Below are 14,281 nucleotides of genomic sequence, written 5' to 3' on the forward strand. Positions count from 1 at the left end.
AAGTACCAATGGATAACTTTGAGTGAGGCTTGTCAACTACCAATTAGCACTTGCCATCTACCTCTACAAGGATTAAATCATGTGCTGCTTCAGCTGCTGATTTTCAACACCCCTGAAGGGAGTTCAGAGTGGAGATCAGAAATGAGGCACTCTGTGCTCTGGGAAAAACTGGCAGAACAGGTCTTCAGATAGTTAGATATTTTCAGGAAGCTGATTTTATGAGCCCAATTCTTGCATCTCCTCATATCTAGAAAAGCACTAAATTCCTTCATGGTGACATCTGCTCCTCATGACTAGCAGAAACCTTCTGCAAAAATACAGTCAAGCAGTGCTTGATTGCATGTATTCCCCCTTCACCAAAATCACATATATACTGACCTTCCCCCCTACCTCTTTGGAGCAGTTTCTCAGAGCTATCTGAAATGCTGTCTCCTGGGCTATAGTCCTCATTTTGCCCCAAATAAAACTTAACTCACAACTCTCCTGTTGTGCATCTTTTTTAAGTCAACAGGCTGAAGGTATGAGGTAAGATAGGTTCTGTAGGAAACACTGGCTAGGCTTTGAAGAAGCAACTGTTTTCTGGACAGAGAAGTGGGAAGTTGTGAGAGAGAGAGATACAACAACATCATTAGTGGTTTCTAAACTAAAAGTACAGGAGTGTTGCAAGAAAACAAGCCTATCTGAGTGGAGAAAGTGCAAACGAAATGGGGATTCCTTATATGCATGTTTAATCAGGTGAGCAGAATGAGAAGTGGGGGGCGGGGGATGCTATTAAGTTTCACATTTTGGAATTTCAAGGGAGAACTGGTGCCCTGGGAGGGAGAAAGAGAATAGAAATGATTAAGGAAATCAGAACAAAATGCATTTGAAGGGTCAGGACTCTCTGCAAGTGACTGCAGACTGTTCTCATTTGAAAGCTTTGTGGAAACATTGATGTAATTGATCAGGGTTTGCAATTCATTGATGAATAGTGAAAGGAGTATCACAAAACCAGATAGAGCAAGTCAGGCAAGCCATTTGTCCACTGTTAAAGCACACAGCAGACTCAAAAGGTAAGCCAAGTAAGAACTGAGGGCTGAAGATTAAAAAAGATGGTCTCTACCAATGTCTCAGCATCTGATAGACTTTGCTGAAGAGCTACAAAGTAGGCTCACACGATGATAGGCACAATGAGCATATAGGTTTTATAGGAGATGTTTTTATTACTTCTGTGGAAGTGTCAGTGGGGTGATATTATGAAATATTACAAAAACAAGAGTTGGGAATTACAAAAGATAGAATATCAAGTACAAAACTAACTCAATCCCAATACTTTTTGGAATTCTTTCTCTTCCTCTGTCTTTCCATTTCCCATCTTATCCCTCCCAAAAGGACTCTGTCCAGTTGTCTTAAAGCTGTGTTTCATTGGCATGCTACAAGTGAAATAAGATTCACTAGGAACTTATTATTAACAAGAGACTTCAGGATTTTTAAAAAATTCTCCCAACAAGCTAACAAATGAGGAATTTTTACTACTACTTATTTACCTAGATATCCCCCAAAATAGGGAGTGCATCTGCTAGTATTTGTGACTTAGTGACTTTACCCAAGGGTAAAAAATTGAAGGCACAGCAAAGGGAGAGTTTTCATCTCTCCACACTAGAAGGAAAGTGCAAATTTTGGTCAGAAAATTTTAGTTATTTTCAAATACTGACTAACCATGAGAGGAACAACAACATGGCTTTATAAATATAAGTTAGGAGAGTCACAAATGTAGAGAAAAGGGAATTGTAAGTTTAACAGTCAAAGGACCTGTGACCAAGTTTCCCATCAAATGAGGAGAGATGTTATACATAGTTATAAGCTATCATTTATTGAACAAACACTACTCAATGTCAGGCAATGTCCTAAAAATTATACAAATGATTCCATTTTATTTTCACATTCCAATGAAAGTGGTTATTATTACCCATACTTAATATATGAGGTCTTGAGTTTTAAGTGAGTTATTCCAGTCTCTTTTGAGTCCTAGGGACTTGCCTAAGAAAAAATGCTACTATATCAATCCAGCAATCTAGCATCTATCAAATGCTAGAGAAAAATTAGCTACTGTTGCTTTCCTTGATATTATTGTTATTAGTATTATTGCCATTTTCTTGTCTCCTCTAAACCCTGTCTAGCTCAACAACATGGAAGTCAGCATGATATAAATTTGTCAGATGGATTACATGCAACAACCCACTTAAAGTTTCTAGCATTTAGAAGCCAATTAGTAGATGTCAAAACTGTATGAACTTTTCTCTTGAAGGATACTTTTTATTTTTAAATGAGGAGAAACAAAGCAGTAGATACTGCTACTTCTGATTATTTAGTGGTGTGCCCCTGGATAAAGAACTTGACAATTTGTTCTCAGAAATCAATGTTTGACTAGAAAATGAATTTGGTTCAAGTGCCTGGCATCAGGAGGTTAAGAGAGTTTATGCTTAAAATATTCAGAACACACTTCAAAGTTTCTGAGCTTTTTTCCTGCTCCGTCTACTACCTAAGTTTGTATCTCTGAGGACTGGTACAGATATTTCCAAAGTATTTGTGTATTTAACAAAGTATTATTATTCCTAATGCTTTTGAAATAGTATAATTCATTCTTTTGTGCTCCAGTTTAAACATTGTCATTTAACAGTTCAATTAATGTTTACTGATAATGCAAAATTGCTCAATAAATGTTGGATGAAAGTGTGAATGACTCATGTCCATTATTATTTATTATTTCTATATCTTTAGATTTCTGCAAAGAAAGCTTCCTTTAAATTGGATATATACTTATCTCTGCAAATTCATTTTAATAAAACACATAATGTTCTGCTGAATATAAAAACATAAATGAATTAGTCTTTATTACACTTTATTTCTTAGTATACTATTTAAAATTGGTACTTGATGTGCTAACAGTTAAGTGCAGCACACCTTCCTTACACTGTTCACTCCTTGGTGCTTTTCTTCATTTAATATTCATTTTGACGAGTTTGGCACTCCTGATGCCTTTAAAGTGTGAGCCAAAATTTCAGTTTACTAACAGATCTTTATGTTATTGGCTAACAGTAACCTCTGATTCTAAAAGGAAAAAAAAAGTATCTCTAGCATCCAAAAGAAACCTAAAATTTCAGTGTGTTCTCTAAATTTGTCCAATAAAGGTATAACTAGAAAGTACTTCTTCTTTCTGGTAAGGACAGGAGAGCCAAATCCATCAGTTCTACAGTTCGTTCCAGCTCTTGATAAAAATTTGGTGGAGGGGATTATAATTAATGGATTAAAGAAGATTTAGACTTTCTTGTAGAAGTGAGTTTTTCAAGTAGATATGGAGTTTGTAAGTAAATTATGTTTCTTGCTAGAACTCTAATTTATGAGATCATAAATTTGTTGGTTTTGGTACCATGCAAGTTATTGCTGATCTTCATAAATGTTTTTGTGTAGCAGTGGAGACAAGCCAGATTGGAGAGGGTTTAGATGTAAGGAAATAAGGACAGCATGTCCAAACATGGTGGAATGGGGTGGTGGGAACCGATAGTACTTGTCCTATTTGAGGGGCAGGACTTGGTGATTTTGAACAGTAAGAGAGAAGGAAGGTTCAAGAATGACTCTCAAGTCTCTGGCTTGAGCAGTTAGTGATATGAGATACTTTTTGTTGAGATGGGGTGTACAGGAGGAGGATGAGGAGGAGAAGTTTTGTTTGGGGAAAGGGACAGAGATAAGTTTAGTTCAGACATGTTGGATTTGAGTTGTTTCTAAGATGTCCATTGGGTGATATCTAGTAGGCAGGTGGGTAGGAAGTTTTTCTGTGGCTTTCACTTCCATCTCAGTTGTCTTCCAATGTAGACGGCCCTTTCCCCATCTCTGATTTAGCTGTCAATATGAAGACATCACTTTCCTTCTAGAAATTTGTCTCTAGTTCACTTCCCTTTCTGATGCTATATTTAAAGTTGAGATACAATTTTAACATCATAATTTAATTAATATTTAAAAGTACATTTTTGAAGAGAGATTCTATGGGGAAAATTTTTTACTTGAAAGCTGATCATTGGAAAGATAGCTCAGGCAAAGCAAGCTATAAAGTTAATGAGGGAAAGGAAATGACAAATGGGTAAGATTTGCTTGTGTCATAATAAAGTATAAGAAGTGACCTCTGAACCCAGCAATGAAGATAGAGTTGAATTTAGAGTGTGGCAAGGGCAGGAGGAGGAACACTTCAAGTGCATTTGGACGGGGGGAGGACTTCATGAAAAGACTGGAGAGTACTGAATGAAGCAGAGTTGATGGGGCCTGTGACCTTATTGGGTTGTTGTCATTCAGTTGCTTAGTCATATCCAACTCTTTGTGACCCCATGGAGTGCAGCACACCAGGCTTCCCTGTCCTTCACCATCTCCTGGAGTTTGCTCAAACTCATGTCCATTGAGTCAATGATACCATCCAACCATCTCATCCTCTGTCACCCACTTCTCCTCCTGCCCTCAATCTTTTCCCAGCATCAGGGTCTTTTCCAATGAGTTGGCTCTTCACATCAGGTGGCCAGAGTATTGGAGCTTCAGCTTCAGCATCAGTCCTTCCAATGAATATTCAGGGTTGATTTCCTTTAGGATTGTCTGGTTTGATCTCTACACACAGTGATGAAATAATGTGGGGTACATAAAGTGAGAGCAACATGGAAATGATAGAGGAAGGTGCTGACTAAGGGGTTTTGATAATACTTATTGCAGCTCTTCCAAAGAGAAATTCCTGTGACTACTTAGAAATATGGGACTGGATCACTCATCTTTGTCTCACAGTTCTGATGCTTTGGTATTGTGCCTTCCAATTACTACACCTGTAACAAACATCCCCTACCACCAGGTGGTATAGAGTCATCTCATGTTAGAGTTGCTTTCCATTGTTTGGGACTCTGGCCGGATGAAATTCTTTCCAAGCCACAACTTTAAAAATCTGGTCATCTATTTAATGTCCCATTTACTATCCAGACAACATTTTGGGAAAAGTTAAGATGATCACTTCTCAATAATTCATAAGCTTAGGTAATTGATTTATATTTTAAATTCCCAAGGGAGGCACCAAAGCAAATGTACTTTACACTTATATATGACTTGTTTCCAGACAACTTTCGTTATGCTTGCTATCCAACATTGAATTTTAAAAATTACTACATTTTTTTTACTCCTTTTTCACAATTATCTGGTTGAAAACCCTATGGTAGAGTTATAGCTGTGAGAAGGGACATCTACCGAATTAGAGGAAAATAAAAGAATAGCTGGGCTCTAAGGCTTTCAGGGGAAGGTCAGTGGCAATTTGAATAGCAGGAGTTGGCAGAATACAGATCCAGTAGTTCTGCCTTCATTATACTTTATGACATCATGCCCCAGAGAACATAAAGTTCTCAGTTTATTTCTTTTGGAAAAATATATAAATCCAAGATCTTTATTTTTGACTTAATATTAATAAGTAGTGCAGTAAGTTTGCATTAGAACTAAAAATTATGTAACCTAGTTTTAAGAAGCAAAACACTACAATTTACATACCAAAATACCCCTGTCACAGGAAAAGAATGATGCTTATAGATGTAAATTACTCAGTTTTCACACAATTTGCTGTAAACATTTGACTAGTAGCGGAGTCCAGAACTAGTAGTTGATGGTGATAACATCTTATCCTTTTCCCTCTCATTTGAATCTCTGGAGGTTAGAATAAAGAATAAGTGGACTAAGTTATTTTGATAATATAACCTTGAATATTAGATTAATCAACAAAAATAATTATGGAGAATTACTATATGATTGACACTATGCCAGGAATTATGGGGCTTACAGATAACTCTTAGGTAGGCTCTATGACACCTCAGTTTGTTCATAATCCTATTGATGAGATAAAACTAATTATGATAAAACAAACAAAAAAGGCAGAATGTTGCAAAAAGCCAAATCGTGTGCTCTGAGCGATGAAGATTATACAGATATAAAGGGGAGGAATCAATGAAGCCTGCATTTTAGCATTTCAGAATCTTCAGGAAGTGAGCTTACAAGTTGGGACAAATTAAATACAATTTTGGCATCATTATCTCTTCTATTTCATTAAGCAGCCTTTTTGTCTCTTAGGCCTTATCCAGGCATTGACATAATTCTGTATCTTGTACATAGTAGGCATCCTGTAAATATCTGCTGGTTGAGTGATTAAATTCTTGAGACAGATATTCGTAAAAGGAAGCAAAAGAGAGGCATTTTGCTTTTCTGTCCAATATACAGTTATCTTGAGAAAAAATCTGTACTGACCATGGAGGGAGTAACTTATCATTAGATCATAGTGCCAGTCTGAAAGTAAAGCTGATAGATCTGCTTCTTAAAGACTCCAGTGCCCAGTAGCTCACCCTTATGACATTGAAGAATGAAGGTAAACTTTTGAATGTTTTTTGGATTATGAAAATAATTTTGGCTCACTTGTCTCCACTAATTAGTTATGATTTAGAATATCAAGATTTTAATGATGCTTGGAGTTAACTTTTCAGCAGAAATGTTTCTCTAATGCTTTGTATATCCCCAGATTTTAAGTAAATATTTAAATAGTGTGAGTTTGGACTGCTTTTAGGAGCAGAATTCAAGTAGTATCTATCTTATGCTAAGAAAAGGTTTATTTTTTTTTTAATCTTCATAGCTTTATACTAAAGAACTTTTGCTTGTTTAGGCATGCTTCTCTTCCACAAAAACAAGAGGTATTGAATTATATTGTTGCAATTAATGCTAAGTGTGAAAGTCACTCAGCCATGTCCAATTCTTTGCAATCACATGGACTGTAGCCCACCAGGCTCCTCTGTCCATGGAATTCTCCAGGCAAGAATACTGGAGTGTGTAGCTGTTCCTTTCTCCTGGGATCCTGACCCAGGGATTGAACCTGGGTCTCCTGCACTGCAGGCAGATTCTTTACCGTCTGAGCCACCCACAAAAGCCCAAATTAATGCTAAGCAAGTATGTAATTTTACTGGGACATGGTTAGTCAATAATGACACAAGATGGCTGCTACTGATGAAGTAAAAACCTTGACTAAATGTTTTTAAATTTTAAATTTATTTTTTAATTGAAGGATATTTGCTTTACAGAATTTTGTTGTTTTCTGTCAAACATCAACATAAATCAACCATAAAAACCTTGACTACATTTCTTTTAGGTGAATTATCTCTACTACAGCATTGCATTTTTATGAGTATGCATATTGAAAGTAATATTATAATTTAGCATTAAGGCTACTGTAATCATACTTATATATAAAACAGCTACTATGGGAAACTGCAACAGCTTTTCAAAATTGTGGTATAATGAACACATATTTTTGACATGATGAATGAAATGAGACCACAGCTTCACAGATGAATGGTCTTCTGAAGAAAATGTGATCTGTTAGAACCCATAATTAATAGTTTATCTCATGTTATTTTCCATGTTTTTATATTTATATCCATCAAATAGCACATTGAAGAGAGTATCTATATTCTAACAGGTTAACCAACAGTTTAGAAATAAGTCTCCTTTATTGGAAAAACAGAAGCAAGTGCAAATTCATATTTCAATTTGCCATTATTCTAGAATTTTAGGCAGGAAAGTATGTTCTTTATGAGTCATAGATAAGCTTCACTGCACTGTAAATTTTGGAGTACACTTTTATTTATTTATTTATTTTTTCATTTATTTTTATTTGTTGGAGGCTAATTACAATATTTTAGTGGTTTTTGCCATACATTTTCCTCTGCTCTTAAACTGGGTACTGCTTATTTTTAAATTGTTTTCTTCCTCCTCAATTTTAAAAACCTTTCACCATAACAGGCCTAGAATATCACCAGTAATTCTCATTTTGCTGAGAATGTTCATGTATTTGATTCCATTTGATTTCAGGCATGTAGGAAAAGTTCTAAACCTCAGCTTTGGTAATGGAACTTCCTTATCCAGGGAGGGCAGGCAAGAAGGAAATCGAACTTTTTATACCTGCTGTACTGATAACATTTTTAAAGTTTGAAAGAACCAGGAATTTGAGGGAATGTAGATCAACAACATGCATTACTAGCAGAAATATACATTGTACAACTACTTGATGTACAATTGGCATTATCTCCTAAGACTGAATATTCACAATGTGTATACAATATATTGTTTTAGTTTTTGATTGATTAGCCAGTTTTGTCAGTGGAGCCATATTTGCTGAAATGATAATGGTTATTCACATACCAATGGTTATAATTAATCCAGTCTTATACACTTATGGGCTTCCCTCATAGCTCAGATGGTAAAGAATTCACCTGCAGTGCAGGAGACCTAGGTTTGATCCCTGGGTCGGGAAGATCCCCTGGAGAAGGAAATGGCAATCCCACTCCAGTATTCTTGCCTGGAAATCCTATGGACAGAGGAGCCTGGTGGGTGGCAGTCCCTGGGGTCACAAAGAGTTGGACACAAGTGAGTGATTAACACTGTGCTCTTACAGTTAGACTATTTCTCAAATTCTGGGATGGCTGAGTTCCAAAGCTACCAAATGGGGCATCATTTGGTAAGGCAACATAATAAGCTAGGACAAAACTAGAAGAGACAGGCTTTTTAAAAATAGGAACATTATACATTTAGACTAGGGCTTGGTTCATAGAAGTTTATCAATAACTTCATGAAGCAAATAATGAAGAAAGAAGTAATAATGATTATTTGCCAATGTCTGCTTGAAGTGACAAATTTTTAGTCACAACCAGGAGAAAAAATGGGAGGTGCAGAAAATGGACAGTTTTCTGTTTTGTACACTTGGGAGAATGGGTTCCTTCCAGGTGCATAGGAAAAAATGTGCCTTTGTCTTTTACATAATTTCAAAGTAATGATCTACAAATTCTCATCAGGAAACTTTAGGCAATTTTAAACAGTCATATTCAATATTTAATCCAACATAAACAATTAGGTATAGAGATTTCCCTGGTGGTCCAATGTAAAGCAACTTGGCTTTTTGTAAAAAAAATTATAAGACAAGTAGAAAATGTGGAATTATCAACTAAAAAAAAGTCAAAAAAATTTTAAATAACTTCTGGTAGTTTGAAAGAGAATTGCTGTTGGTGACATGGGAGACATTCATTTGTGACAACAACTATTATTTATTGAACATCTGGGCTTCCCTGATGGCTCAGCTGGTAAAGAATCCACCTGCAATGCAGGAGACCTGGGTTCAATCCCTGGGTTGGGAAGATCCCCTAGAGAAGGGAAAGGCTACCCATTCCAGTATTCTGGCCTGGAGAATTCCATGGACTGTATAGTCCATGGGGTCACAAAGAGTCGGACACGACTGAGCAACTTTCACTTTCACTAAACACGTAATGTCAGGTACTGGACTGGACTCTACAAGTTATTTCTGCTAACCCTCCCAAGAGTTAACAGGCAATGAAGTGGTTATTACTGACCCATTTAACATATAAGGGAACACAAGCCAAGAGGGCTTTAGTAAGTTTCCAAGATTCTAGGGCTTGTTCCTGGATTCTGAACCCAGATCTGCTTGATTCTAAGCTCACATTTCTTTCAACTGAAGCTGACCTATGTGTGTGGTTGTCATGCTGACAGAATGAAGCAATGGACCCTGCAATATTTCAGGTCTCCTATCCACACCCTCATTCAAGTTGGTCCTTTGGCATAAAACACAGGGTCCCAACCCTAGATCCACTGTCAACAGCACTGGCAAATGACCCACTGGGCTCCTCCTTGACCAACTGGGCATCGAACAGTGCAAAATCAAATCCCTCTGGAAAGCTGGGAGAGTCACACTGTGGGCTACTCCTGCATGCAGGTGGGTACATATCTCCAGGGTCCTGGGACCCCGCCTAAGAAAAGTGAGGAGGTAGAGAGACCAAGCAAGCAGCTCAGTATCTTCTACTACCAGATAACAGTGACTATGTCTAAATCAGCTTAATAGTAGGTGCTCAATAAATGTTGTCACCATTATTGTTAATTATCATAATTACTAGCTGTGTAGCTCTTAGCAATTCACATTAACCCTCAAAGACTCAGTGTCCTAGTACATAAAATAAGCTTGACAGTAGTGCAATGATCTAAGATTCTCATGGTGACAACATTACAAGATAAATTTATTTAAATTCCCTGGCAAATTGCCCATTAAGTGCTAGGACAGGAGAGAGAAATTGTTCTCTCCTCTAGATGTGACAAAATTGCGATTATAATTATCTTCCAAATTTGAGCTCCTATGTATTTTATTTGCCCCATATCCTTACCAGTTTCCTGACAAACTAGCCTTCCCCTGCCTCTTCATTCCCTGCAAATAGTGTAAAACTCTGCTTAAGCCTAGTGCTGACAGAATTTCTTCTCTATTTCTTGTAATTTAGATCTATTTTTTTCCATTTATTTTTATTAGTTGGAGGCTAATTACTTTACAATACTGTAGTGGTTTTTGTCATACATTGACATGAATCAGCCATGGATTTACATGTGTTCCCCATCCCGATCCCTCCTCCCACCTCCCTCTCCACTCGATTCTTCTGGGTCTTCCCAGTGCACCAGGCCCGAGCACTTGTCTCATTAGATCTACGCTCAGGACCCATTCCTAGCCCCTTCTTTCCTTCATAATATCTTTGAACACTCAAGTCCCCATCATTTGGCAATAACCAGTTTCCCACTTTTTTTGTACTCATTTATGTACAAATGAGTACATTTGTACATACAACTTTAGCTAAGTTGTAAACTCTTTGAAAGCAAAGACCTTATATTCTCATACCTCTTAGTATTTACTATAGTCCCTAGCCCTGTAAGTTACATTAAGTAGAAGCTCAATAAATACTAACAGAAAAATTCACTTAAGTTATCTGTGAAGTCACTCATTAATTCTTATAACCAGGACTTGAAGAAAGATCTAGAAAATTAAACACCCTGTTTTAGTACCACATAAACATGGCACTATTTTCTGTGGTAAGTAAAACATAAAGTGAAAACTCATTTAAAATCCAGGAAAGATTAGTTTGTGAGAGATGAATTCATGGTAAGTTACTTGACTGAATATTTTGAAGTAAGACCTCATATTTTTTGTGTGTATTAAAGTTGTGGCTGGTAACTTGCCTTCCTAGGAAATGTCTTTAGCGTCCTCAACCATCAAGGACATTGGGCTTACAGGTCTAACCTTATGTCCTGACAACATTTTCATAATTAGACCAACACTGTAAAATAATGTACAAACCTTGCAGCTCATTATAATTTTACTATTTTCAGACAATTGAGATGAAATGTATCAGTGAAAAATACATGTTGAATTTAATCCTTTTATTTAAATTTAAAACTTTAGATGAGGGTTTCCCAGGTGGCGCTAGTGGTAAAGAACCTACCTGCCAGTGCAGGAGATGTAAGAGATGTGGGTTCAATCCCCGGGTTGGGAAGATCCCCTGGAGTAGGAAATGGCAACCCACTCCAATATTCTTGCCTGGAAAATTCCATGGACAGAGGAGTCTGGTGGGCAGCAGTCTGTGGGATCACAAAAAGTCAGACACGACTGAAGCGACTCAGCACAAAAAAATCCTTGTTGACTGAAATACAAGACCATATAAAAACTATGACACAATTTTTTTTTTCTGACAATTGGAAGGAATTGACTTTTTATATTGTATGTATTTTAAAATTCCTTTCTTTCAACTGTCTTTCAACTGTCATCTTTACTGCCACTACTGAACCAAAGACGAAAGAAGTCTGAACATCAAGTATGTGAGGGATACAAAATGGAAGGAGAAAATGGGCCATGTCCCTGTATGTAAATTTCCTTGTTCTGAGGTTCCAGAAATTGGCCTCTTTTTTAAAAAAAATGAAAATAAAATTCTTAGACATATGGCAAGATATTCATATCATCTACTAACTTTGTGAATTAATGTGTTACAATGGTAAGGTTTATTTTCCCCTTATTATTTTAATGCAGAACAAATGCTATTTGAACATCCTCCATACCTCCCCAGGTTTTCCAGGTAGCTCAGCTGATGAAAAATCTGCCTGCAATGCAGGAGACCCTGGTTCAATTCCTAGGTCAGGAAGATTCACTGGAGAAGGGATAGGCTACCCACTCCAGTATTCTTGGGCTTCCCTGGTGGCTCAGCTGGTAAAGAATCCATCTGCAATGCAGGAGACCTGGGTTTGATCCCCGGGTTGGGAAGATCCCCTGGAGAAGGGACAGCTACCCACTCCAGTATTCTGGCCTGGAGAATTCCATGGACTATATAGTCCATGGGGTCACAAAGAGTCAGACATAACTGAGTGACTTTTACCACATCTCCCCAGACATATATACACAGATATTACACTGATAACAGGATGTGGGAAGACAGTCTTTTAAATAGATTTTTAAAACTTAGTTTCCTAAAACAGTGTAATCTAGGGTCTTGTCTTGGAAGTCCATGTGGGTAGGTGAGAATCTGTCAACATAATGTCTGTTCTCAGAATTTTTCCTAAGGGCAACATGCTATTTTGTTTCCCATGTAATTATTTTCTTTTCTTGCTTGTATACCTTAATTTCATTTAAAATTGTGAGGATTGAAAAGTATGATTATTTAGATTATCTCATAAAGCAATTTTTTGTGATAAAGAGTACGAATTCTCTTTGATAAACATCTGCTTACAGTTGAATGAAGTGTTATTTAGTATAGAATGTAATATTCAAAAGAAAGTGCAATTTATCTAGGAAATGCTGCTTTCCTTGTTGCATTTACCCTCTTGCTGGTCTGATGTTATCTGTTTTGCCTATTTGTCCTTTGTTACTGTCAAGACAGCAAATTTCTATCTGAAGCAGATGGTGTAACAGCCATTGTTCAAGCTGCTTAATATTCATTTTGCAGCAGGGAATTTTTATTACTAAACCTCTAATTTGGAAATATTAATAAATCAAAACTATTGACTATTCTGTCTGGGATGTCTGGAACCATTACATATCTGAAGAAAAAAATACATATTTACATTTTGAAAATTGTATCAAAAAACTTGTTTATTTCTTAACAAATCAAAGTAAAGATTTATTTCATTAAGTTAATATATAGTGTGATGGTGGGTAAATGCTACAAAATTTCAGTCAGTCATTTGTATATAAATTTGTCATGGACTTTATTTCCTTTATTAATGTCTCCATATTTTATCCCAAAAGAAAATTTTAAATCACAATGTGTCTTGAAATTTTTGAATAGAGTGTTTAAATTTAAATCTATTTTTAAACTTCCAATTTAGGCCTTTTTGTCCATGGCTCCTAACAGCATCCTGCCTCATCTACCCCACATGAAAGCCATCAGATTTCGTATTTTACCATCAGGAAAGAATTAGAGAAAATGTCATTTTTTTCACTCAATCCACATGTTCAATATGGAAATGATTAAAAGTTAACCAACAGAAATTTTCCATTTAACTTTATCCTTACAACTTTAAGGCAACAACTGAATATTTTGTGGACATATTCATAATAACTTATAAATAGATAAGACATATGTATACTTATTCAGTAAATAGAATTCCACAATGTTCATGATTTTTCAGTGATTACTACTGTAGAAATAATTCCACTCAGTGTAATAAGGTAAACTATACACAGTATCCCGTAGTTGGACAATTGCACAGTCATCAATGACTGATTCTAATTGAACGTGTGTTGAGCAAGTCGACTGTTGGTAGGGAGACCATACATTCCAGTTTGTCCAGTATAACCACAGTTTACACTTATTAAGCAAATATGAATACTTTCTTTGACACTCCAAAGTGTCCCTGTTTGGATGCTAAGTTACATGCTTATTCTATTTTTTTCTGCACCGATACAAACCTAAGAGTTAGATGCTGACATATGTGAAAGAACTATAAGAAAATGTCTCTTACCCAGAGGAGCATACAAACTTATTAATAACAAAAGAAATGTATGCATAATTATTGCAAAATAACTCAGATTTCTTTGCATTAAAATTCTAAATATGTGGCACAGGCAATAAGCACTGTGGGGACTCAGACAGATAAGTGAATGTGGATTAGAGCTGTTGAGGCTAGTTTAAGCAGTTGTTCTATTAGAGACCTTGCAGGCACGAAGTCACATGGACAAAGTTCTAGGGATGGAAATGATTACAGTTCACTGCTGATCAATCAACAGTGAAAATGACAGAATACAAAGAAGAGAGTAGTAGAAAGAACAATCACTAAGGACTTAAAAATTCTGGTCTTTTATCTTGGCTCTGCCACTGGTCAACTTTATGTTACTGAGTAAGTTGCTTCTTCCCTTTGGCTTTATTTCCTTCACCTG

At 36.4% G+C, this 14,281-nt stretch overlaps 1 protein-coding gene and 1 non-coding gene across 2 annotated transcripts in view; both read left to right on the forward strand.

Moving 5' to 3' along the window:
- HTR2C (5-hydroxytryptamine receptor 2C) overlaps positions 1-14,281 on the forward strand; it is a 326,514-nt gene that overhangs the window by 34,588 nt on the left and 277,645 nt on the right. The window lies entirely within an intron of this gene.
- LOC139033304 (small nucleolar RNA SNORA35) lies at positions 9,698-9,826 on the forward strand. Its single transcript, XR_011485917.1, has one exon. It is a non-coding gene; the product is annotated as a small nucleolar RNA SNORA35 (small nucleolar RNA).

Source organism: Odocoileus virginianus, unplaced genomic scaffold (assembly GCF_023699985.2).
Source record: "Odocoileus virginianus isolate 20LAN1187 ecotype Illinois unplaced genomic scaffold, Ovbor_1.2 Unplaced_Scaffold_1, whole genome shotgun sequence".
NCBI lineage: Eukaryota > Metazoa > Chordata > Mammalia > Artiodactyla > Cervidae > Odocoileus > Odocoileus virginianus.